This window comes from Mus musculus, chromosome 13 (assembly GCF_000001635.26).
Source record: "Mus musculus strain C57BL/6J chromosome 13, GRCm38.p6 C57BL/6J".
NCBI classification, from domain to species: Eukaryota; Metazoa; Chordata; class Mammalia; order Rodentia; family Muridae; genus Mus; species Mus musculus.
The window spans coordinates 34,826,161-34,836,436 of record NC_000079.6 but is presented as its reverse complement, the minus strand read 5'-3'; the positions used below and the strand labels follow the sequence as shown (position 1 = coordinate 34,836,436).

Below are 10,276 nucleotides of genomic sequence, written 5' to 3'. Positions count from 1 at the left end.
TAAAAATAAATTAAAATTGAATGTATACAGTATAAGGTAATATATCCTAACACAATTATATGTAAGTCCACATATAATTAGCTAACAGCTAGTGCTATACCCAGTAGTAAAAAGAAGAAAACTTTGCATACAATGATACCCCCAACTTGCCAATTCTGTTCTATATTATATTGGGGTCCTAGTCAGAAAACAAATAAAATATGCTCACATTACAAAGAAATAAGTGAACTCATCTCTTTTTGTGCATGCAATGCTCTGTAAGGCTTGTATAGTTGACAGCTGAATCAACCCTTCTGAAACACTTCTAAAATATTGAAGAGGAGGGAATATTTCCAAAGTTATTTAATGAAGGCAGCACTACTCTGGTATTAAATATACACAACGGCTTTCCCAAAACAAGGACCATCACTGATTGAGACTTCTGGTAAATATAGATGCAAAAATCCTCAGTGAAATGCAAACATACTGAATTCAACAGCTCAGTGAAAGGATTTTCACCTTGATCAAATGTACAGGTTTCACCAAAAATCTGCTAGAAGTGATAAACAAATCAAGTAAAGTCGAAGAATATAAAAGCAATCTCTAAAATATATAAGTAAATAAGGTTCCCATATGCTAACTATGAACTATGCAAAAAGCAATTAGGAAAATGGTCTCCCTTAAAATAACATTAAAATTTAATATATTTAGGAGTGATTTCTCTGAAGATTCCTTAACCCAATCACAAAGGAACTTTCACAATATGTACTCACTGATAAGTGGATATTAGCCCAGAAACTTAGGATACCCAAGATATAAGATACAATTTGCTAAACACATTAAACTCAAGAGAACGAAGACCAAAGTGTGGACACTTTGCCCCTTCTTAGAATAGGAAACAAAACACCCATGGAAGGAGTTACAGAGACAAAATTTGGAAGTGTGATGAAAGGATGGACCATCTAGTGATTGCCATATCCAGAGATCCATCCCATGATCAGCTTCCAAACGCTGACACCATTGCATACACTAGCAAGATTTTGATGAAAGGACCCAGATATAGCTGTCTCTTCTGAGACTATGCCAGGGCCTAGCAAACACAGAAGTGGATGCTCACAGTCAGCTATTGAATGGACCACAGGGCCCCCAATGGAGGAACTAGAGAAAGCACCCAAGGAACTAAAGGGAACTGCAACCCTATAAGTGGAACAACAATATGAACTAAGCAGTAACCCGGAGCTCTTGTCTCTAGCCACATATGTATCAAAAGATGGCCTAGTTGGCCATCACTGCAAAGAGAGGCCCATTGGACTTGCAAACTTTATATGCCCCAGTACAGGGGAACGCCAGGGCCAAAAAGGGGGAGTGGGTGGGTAGGGGAGTGGGGGTGGGTGGGTATGGGGGACCTTTGGTATAGCATTGGAAATGTAAATGAGCTAAATACCTAATAAAAAATGGAAAAAAAAGAATGAAAGAAATAAAACATTATAATAAATACTCTAGGGCTGGAGAGATGGCTCAGTGGTTAAGAGCACTGACAGCTCTTCCCAGGGTCCTGAGTTCAAATCCCAGCAACCACATGGTGGCTCACAACCATCCATAATGAGATCTGATGCCCTCTTCTGGTGCATTTGAAGACAGCTACAGTGTACTTAGATATAATAAATAATAAATAAACATTTAAAAACTTATAAATACTCTAATAAAAAGATATCCCATGTGCATGGATTAGAAAAACAACTGTTAAGATGTCTTGGAATCTGCTGGGCATGGTGGTGCACGCCTTTAATCCTTAAAACTCGGGAGGCAGAGGCAGGCGGATTTCTGAGTTTGAGGCCAGCCTGGTCTACAAAGTGAGTTCCAGGACAGCCAGGGCTACACAGAGAAACCCTGTCTCGAAAAACCAAAAAAAAAAAAAAAAAAAAAAAAAGATGTCTTAGAATCCTAGATGATCTACAGACATAATGCAAATGTCAAAATGTCAATCATATATCTCACAGAAGCAGAAAAGAAAATCCTAAAATTCACATGACCCACAAAAGGCTAAGCAATATTGAACAAGAAAAACAAAACTGGAGGTATAACTCATCCTGGTCCCCAAATCCACTACAAAGCCATCTGAGTAAAAACAATATGCTACTGGCATAAAACCAGACACAAAACACTAATTGATCACCCCTCCAAAGTTAACTAATTTTTAACAAGAATACCAAGAGGAAATAATACAGAAAGAAGAGTCTCTTCAATAAATGCTAAGAAAATTGGGTATCTTGTTAAGGAGTGAAACAGATCATTTTTCTATAGCACATACAAAAATCATGTAAAATCTGGAAATCTAAAACTCCTGAAAGGAAGAATTTTTTATATATATATATAAATCTTTGTGGTCATTTTTAGTAGGACAACAAATACCCAGAAAACAAAAGCAAGAATAGGCAAACATTCTTATATCATACAAAAAAGCTTTCACACAGCAAAGGAAGCTGTCAGTCCTATGAAAGACAGCCCCCAGGCTGGAAGAAAGTATTTGCAAACCACGTATCTGATAGGGTGCTAATGTCATATATATATATATATATTAATCACACACAGCTCAGATGTCATAAAAATAAGTTGTAAAAAACCAAAATGATTTGTTTAAAAAAAACCAAAACAAAGCAAACGGTCAAATTGGGGATGGTGGTGCACACCTGTGATTCGTCTACGTTCCCTGTAGAAACTGATTTGCTTTGTTTGAAAGCTTTTGGCTTGGAGTCCACTAATATCTTACTCCTTTTTTTAAACCTTAAAAAAACAACGTAAATGGGCTTAAAAACAATGGAGAGAGAGATGGCTCAGTTGTCGAGAGAACCTGTTAAGAGCAAAGGACCCAGTTTCAGCTCTCGGCACCCATGTGGTGGTTTACAGCAGTCTGTTAACTCTAGTTCTACGGGATCTGATGCACAACACACACACACACACACACACACACACACACACACACACACACACAAGCTGATTATGAATATGTAGATCACTGTCAGTCTTACAGAGATTCAAATGTCTTTGGGGTACAGGTAAAATTGAAAAACCATTTCATGCTGCTCTATTCTGAGAAGGCTGGCTCTGGAGTTGGATTTTGGTCCATCTGCCCCAGACCCAAGGATGTTTGTTTAAAAGTTTCCTCCAAAGTCTCTGTCCTGACTCTGATAGGGAAAAAGAGAAAAACAGAAAAGCCTAGAAAAAGACACTTTGGACTTGAGAACAACTAAGAAATAAACAACTAAGAAACAAACTAATAAACAACTGAGAAAATAAACAGCAAAAAGAAAAGAAAAAGAAGATAAACAATTAAGATATAAAAAAATTGAGATTACAATGGGAGAGATGTTTAACTCTGAATTCTCCCCACCTTTTTTTCTTGGTTTTATTTACTATCTTAACTTTTTTGGTTGGAACTTTAACTTTCTGTTGTTTAGGATTTGTAAGTTCATTGGGTGTGATTTAAAAAGAATGGCCAGGCGGTGGTGGTGCGCGCCTTTAATCCCAGCACTTGGGAGGCAGAGGCAGGCAGAATTTTGAGTTCGAGGCCAGCCTGGTCTATAGAGTGTGTTCCAGGACAGCCAGGGCTATACAGAGAAACCCTGTCTCGAAAACAAAAAACAAAACAAAGCAAAAAGAATGTAAATACTCTAAATTTGTTATAACATACTACATGTGTAACTTGAATTCAACTCTTGTTTAGGAAAAGGGTATATGCGGAATGGGCTCACCTTGGAGTGACACATGGCTCACCTTGACTGATGAACTAGGCCTACCTTGGAGTAACTAATAACCATATAGCTTACCTCCATCTTGACAGCTGTTTGACTCAGCTACCATCTTTAACTAAGGTTAAAAAAAGAGAGAGACAATACCCATAGGACAGCCAGACCCATTGAGTCCTCTGTTTATCATTTTATCCCCCTTTCATTAGACTAAGGAGAAAACACCAGGCTTCCAGTATGTTTTGAAACTCAGTCATATAAAACACTGACATTTTGTAAAAGTAATCAAAAGATTACCTTGTACCTAAGCCTACCACCATACAAGTATGGGACCTGCATGATAATTCAATTGGTCATGCTCTTTACCCTGGTCTTCAAGACTTCCTCTTAGCCAAATCTAATGACCGGGTCCATACCCTAACTGCCCATGCTCCATCGTTAAAGAAGCATGCCAGACACTCTGTCATCAAACTCACAGCTTTGGAAGGTTGTTCAGAATATCCAAGCAGTGTCTTTGTCTTTGACAGTTGGTTTTGTATCTGCAGAGTAGTAAGTGATATCCCAGACCCTCAGACCCTTGAGGAGGAAAGAACTTACATGAAGGAGACTCTGTCATCTATGGTGCTTTGAGACTATAATCTAGATTTTACCCAGACAGAGATCTCCAGGGCCAGCGTCTGTGTTCTCTCCTTGAAGCCTATAAGGAGTACACAGGCCTTGGCAGCAATGCTTGTGGGTGTTTCTAAGACATTCTAAAGGCCAGGCTTTGTTAAAACCCACTTAATTTGATTATCTTCATTTGCAAATCATGCCTCTAGACTACCAGTCTATTTTTAAATAGAATGATGGTAAGATCTATGCTCCCCACTATCAGAATATGTTGACCTAGAGATTTGCCTGTGTCAAAAAGAGTAAAGAGTCAGCTTTAGACTTCTTTGTCAAGTCAGTCTACGTTACATGTAAATTATTTCTTACACATTTGACATGACTAACTGCTTTTATTTCTCATCTGTTGCTTGAATGTGTGGGATGAAGATATAGAGATTTTGTAAAGATTCTGTTAACAGGGTTAGTTTTAGAAAACTTTGTAAAATTAATCATTTACTCTTCTCAGGATAGGCACAATCTCTGGGAGTATATGCCTCTTAATTTGAAACTTTAAAATAATTTCTTTTGGGGGGAATCAACTTAGAATTAATTGTCTCTTCATGTAGCCTGATAATTACTATTAATCTTGAAATATAAGTATAAGGATCTTATGTTAATAAAAATATGTATTGTTATGTTTTCAACATTATATATGGCCACTTAAGGTAATAGTCCCAACTTCTATAATTTTACCATACCAAATTTTTTCTATTTAAAAATTGTGTTTTACTTGAGATGCTCTATTTTGTTCATTAAACAGCAGCTGGTTCTATTGATATTTGAAACAAATACACAAAGTTTATCTTGTGTGGACACAAGGAATATCACGTAGACACTTGCTGTTCAGATTAAATCTTTGAATGCTGACTCTAATGGCTTGGCTTGCAAAGCGTCCAGGTGCTTGTTTCTCATGCAGGAGTTTGATGCAGACAAACAGGTGATTGCAGTTACCTTACCCTGCTACAGAGCTCTGGTACTTGGTCCAGCCAACTGTACAACTGAGTTTAACTCCTGTTAATGCTGATGTAAAAGTTTTCCTTATGTAACTTCGTCTCTTAATGATCCCCCAATAAAGTTGCACCGTTATCACCTGCTGACACATTCCGGGTCTTTGTTAACTGCTAAGTTTTATCATGGCTCCTTGGGTGGGCCCTCTTTGAGACATTCTAACTGCAGCTCCCCTCATTGTCCTTTTGTCAGCCTTGAGGCAGTGATCCAGAGAATAACACCCCAAATCCCTAAAGGCAGTTGGGGTGACCTTTAGCCATCCAATACATCCCTCTTCCTGCCACTCTGGACATTGGTTTTGGGACTCAGAACGAAAATAGCTGGAGTGAAGCCTTCTTTGCATCAATTAGCCTTTCTGTCTTATCAGATCATCTTAAAATCCTTCAGGATCAGCCTGACTCCTTCACAGTTGTAATATGGCAAGATTAAAAGGATTAGAACTGACTACTGCTAAGGGTGGACCTGTTCCTTCCTTGAATCATTCTGCTTCTACGCCAACAAGTTTCCAACTGGTTTGAAATGGAAACCTCAAAACATAGGAACCAGACTAAAATTGCTTCTGGTTTGCTCCCACTCTGACTCTGCCCCTTGCTCACTTTTTTTCTCATTTTTTATCTTCATATTTTTGTTTTCAGTCTGTCTTTTATGCGTTTGTTTAGTAAACTTCATCCTGTACCCTAACAAAATGATCCATACAGACTCTTCCAATGGATCTCACCCTATAACAGCTCCATCTGTCTCTCATACATCTGCAAAAAGGACCTTTTAGATGGGGTGCAGAAACTCTGGCTAAAAGGGACTTTCATCCCTTTCACCCCAGACCAGATATGATTCCTTCCATTTTCTCCTGTTCCCTTTCTTTGATGTTCTGTAGCTCCCCAATACTTCTGCTAAGTCATTTTGGTTCAGCAGTCCTGAAGATGGACCAGTCACTAGTACCCTGAATCAACAATATGTCCACTTCCTCCTCCTTCCTTGATTGGCTTCTAAGATTTGGATTCAATTGTTTTTTTGTTTTTTTTTTTTTGTTTTTTTTTTAAGTCAACTGGAAAATTACAAGCTTAGACTTGAAAAGTGTTTATTATGGATGATGATATACCCAGAAGGATAGAAGAAAGTACACAATTTATTTGTTATAAGATGTGGAAATGCTAGCTTTTCTTTTAATATATACATTTTTACCTCCCAAGAAAGCCCCTTTCTTTATGATGTATAATCTACCTGTGTTAAAGACTCCCTGGGACTTAAAGGGAGGCAATTCTGTTGAACTGAAGCTACTATGTGCAAGCCTACATTATGCCTCTTTGGATTCCCCTGACTGTGAGTCAGATAGCAGAATAGCTGGAATCATAGTTAAGATTATGGAATATGTGTGTGTCTGTGCTTGCATGCAGGCATGTACACATGCATATGTGCTACACAGACAAACTGCTCTAGGACAGGCAAGTTCACTGGTCCCAAGGAATGAAGCCAGGGAAGTTGCCATGGGCAAGAAGACAGAGGGGAGGGGAGAGAGAAAGAGAAGGAGCACTTGTAGACAAAAGAGAGGAGGAGGAGGAGGAGGAGGAGGAGGAGGAGGAGGAGGAGGAGGAGGAGGAGGACAAGGAGGACAAGGAGGAGGGGGAGGGGGAAGGGAGGGGGAGGGGAGGAGAGTGGAAGGAACCAAAATGTCTGTTATATAGCACAGAGTCTCCCAGGGAAGGGCAGACCAGCCACTGGTTTGGAAAGTTCAGGGTTGGGGTTGGGTTGTGTCAGGGAGTGACTGAGGTGGTGCCAGGAGAACCTAGAGACCAGGTCTGCTCTGGTATATAAAACATGCACCTCAGTCCCTTGTCCTGAGTCTAAAACCTAACAGTCACCTATCCATTCTTTTGGCCAATAGGAAACTTGAAAAAGATTCAGGGCAACAGCTGCTGATACAGTCTAGGGGTCTTGAGATAACACAGTCTAGGCTGAACTCACCTGGCCCGAGAGCAGTTTCCCAATATACCTGCGATATAAATCTGGCTTGAATTGGCTCATTTCATCAGGGAAATAACTTATCAGTGACCAAGAAGACAGAGTAGGAGGGAGAAGAGAAGGTATGAGTTAACTTAGGCTGCACAGCCCTCTCTGCTTCCAGTGCTGCTCTGCTGTGTGGTTACACTAAGGCTCGGTGCTTCCAGCTACCAACATCACCTCTCCTTAGTGCAGCAACTTGCTTACCGGGTCATTTATAATCAATTCCCTCCTTCTCCCTTACTACCAATCACTGCTCCTTTTAGAGATGGCTACCACAGTGTGTGGTCTTGTAGACTCCTCAGGTCATTTCTTCCTTTTCTCAGCTTTTGGTCTGCTTCTCGAAGGGGCTTTGAATATGTCAGCGGAGAGGCAGTTGCTTTGTTAAGTAGCTTTCATTTACCAGCATGGGTTGAGTGTGCTATTCAGTCCCACAGTTTGGTGCATCAGACTGAATTCCTTGGCTTTCCAAGTTTGACTAAAGATCACCCCACCCCATCCCCCAAAAAAGCAAGGCACACTGTTCTTGGAGGCTGAGCACTAAGACTGTATATGAGGTGGCCTTGAGGGAGAACAGTTTTCTACTAGGAACAGGCCAGATGCACTCTGAGTCACTTCCCTCTGTCCCAAGGCAGTGATGCTATTCACCTTGCAGCAAAGAGTTTGTTATCAAGTACCACCAGGAAACCGGTTTCTTCGAGTTGCTGTAAAAACAGACCTGAAGGTTAAAAGGCATGTTAAGATTAAGGCAGCAAGGTTGGGAACTCTATTAGTCAGAAATAAAATGGCTTGCACCTGGGAAGGAGACAGCCACGGTGTCAGATAAGAAGGGCAGGGCTTTGGCTGTAAGCAAGTCAGTCTTATCAGGCTCTCTCACAAAGCACACACCACCTTCAACAACAAGTAGAGACTGTTATCTTTTCAGATATTCTTTCTTTCACAGAGCCTCCTCCTTTGTGCATGTTTACCCTCTCACGAATGTGTGTGCGCATGCGCATGTTGTATATGCAAGTAGGTACGTGTGTGGAAGCTGTTGGTTGACAATTGATGTGTTTCTCAGTTGCTCTCTACCTTCTTTTATGAGACAGTGTTCCTTATTGATACCTATTCCACTGGACTGGCTGATTGGGTACGCCCCAGAATCCTCCAGTCTCCCGCTTCCCACCATAGTAATGGACACAGGGAATCTGAACTCAGGTTCTCCTTCTTCAGCAAAAAACACTTTTATCCACTGAGCTTTCTCTCCAGGCCCCTCCCATCCCTTTAAACAGGTCTTTATAAAGTAAGTCTCCACCCAGAGTCAGAGATAGAGCTCAGAGCTCATTTTTTTGAGCAGGAGAAAGTAGTTTTCCATCACTAATGCTTACCAAAGTCCTGATACCCTACCCTCCTCCTTGTAAGATATTCTAAATCCTAAGGAGGGACACTTGTGAGAGTCCCAGTGTTACCAGTGAAGTGGGAGGTGAGGTCTAAAGCTGATGGGAAGGAGGGAGGCTGTCTGTGGCCTCCAGGGTTGCATACATCTGACTGCCTAAGGGCATCAGCTGAGCAAGGCCTGCTGGTTTGTGCCAGTGGGTCTAGGGAGTCTGGAAGCTGAGACAAGAGAGTTGTTTGAGCCCCTGAGTTCAAAAAGGAGGTGGGGGTGGGGAGTAGGGGGATGGGTGTTAGTTCTGGGAACTAGAAAATCTATTTACATAGATTTTACATTAATTTACATACCAACCTCTCTTAATCAACTTCAAATATTCTTCTATGAATTCAGCTAATTAGTGCAGCTAACCAGTGTTGCAGCCCAACCCAGCACAGAGAGCTCTGCACACATGAAATTCTGAATAGATTTGTCAAGCCATAAGCATGGAATCGCAAATCAGCTTTAGTCATTCACAAATGCAGCTGGCAGTAGCTGTTTTTCAGCCCTGTTGCCTTACACTAAAATGAGCTCTCTGTCTCTCTCTGTCTGTCTGTCTCTGTTTCTGTCTCTCTGTCTTTCTCTGTGTCTCTCTGTCTCTGTCTCTGTCTCTCTCTCTCCAAGGGTCTCATGAATGAAGGCAGGTAAGTAAATAGTCCACCCATTGAGCTACACCCTCAGCTGTGCTGCAGTGGTATCCCAATTAACAAATTCCAGGAAAACATGTTCCCTTGTAACAGCATAGTGATTCCTCACCCTTCAGTCCCAAAGAAGGGAAAAAGAGGGCCAGCAAGATAGCTTAGTGGGTGAAAAGTGGGCTGGGCAAGTGTAAGGACCTGAGCTCTATTCCTGGGACCAGTGGAGGAAGGATGAAACGTATCCTCCGACTTCCATGAGGGCTGTAGTGAAAAGTCATTTAATTACCATCTTTCATTGTATGGCTGTGTGGTCCATGTTTACACCATCATTTCATAAGAATGCTATCTGATTGCTGGCTACTGGGAACACGTGGAGAAGTGTTCATTGCAGATGGTGTGAAGGTTTCTCTTGGGGACTGCAGGTATAACTATACGCCCAGCTCTGAGATGCTCTTTTCTCTTTTCCTCTCTTCTTCTTGCTTACCATTGTCCTGGTGTGGTGGTTTGAATGTGCTTGGCCCATAGGGAGTGGTACGGTTAGGAGGTGTGGCCTTGTTGGAGGAAGTGTGTCACTGTGGGGGTGGGCTCTGAAGCTCTGCCCAGTGCAGAAGAGTCAGTTTTCTCCTGACTGCAGGCATATCAAAATGCAATACTCTCAGTTCCTCCTGCACCATTGCCTTCCTTGAAGTTGCCATGCCCCTACTTGATGATAACGGACTGAACCTCTGAACCTGTAAGTCAGCCCCAATGAAATGTTGTACTTATAAGAGGTCATGGTGTCTCTTCACAGCAAAACAAACAAACAAAACAAAACAAAAACAACCCTAACTGTGACACCTGGAATAAGAACA

General features: G+C 41.2%; 1 annotated feature.

Moving 5' to 3' along the window:
- Positions 7,538-8,871: an enhancer, noted in NCBI's record as "VISTA enhancer mm180". NCBI's record gives its function as "enhancer in: other[5/6]" and the evidence as "EXISTENCE:transgenic organism evidence [ECO:0001131][PMID:17130149]".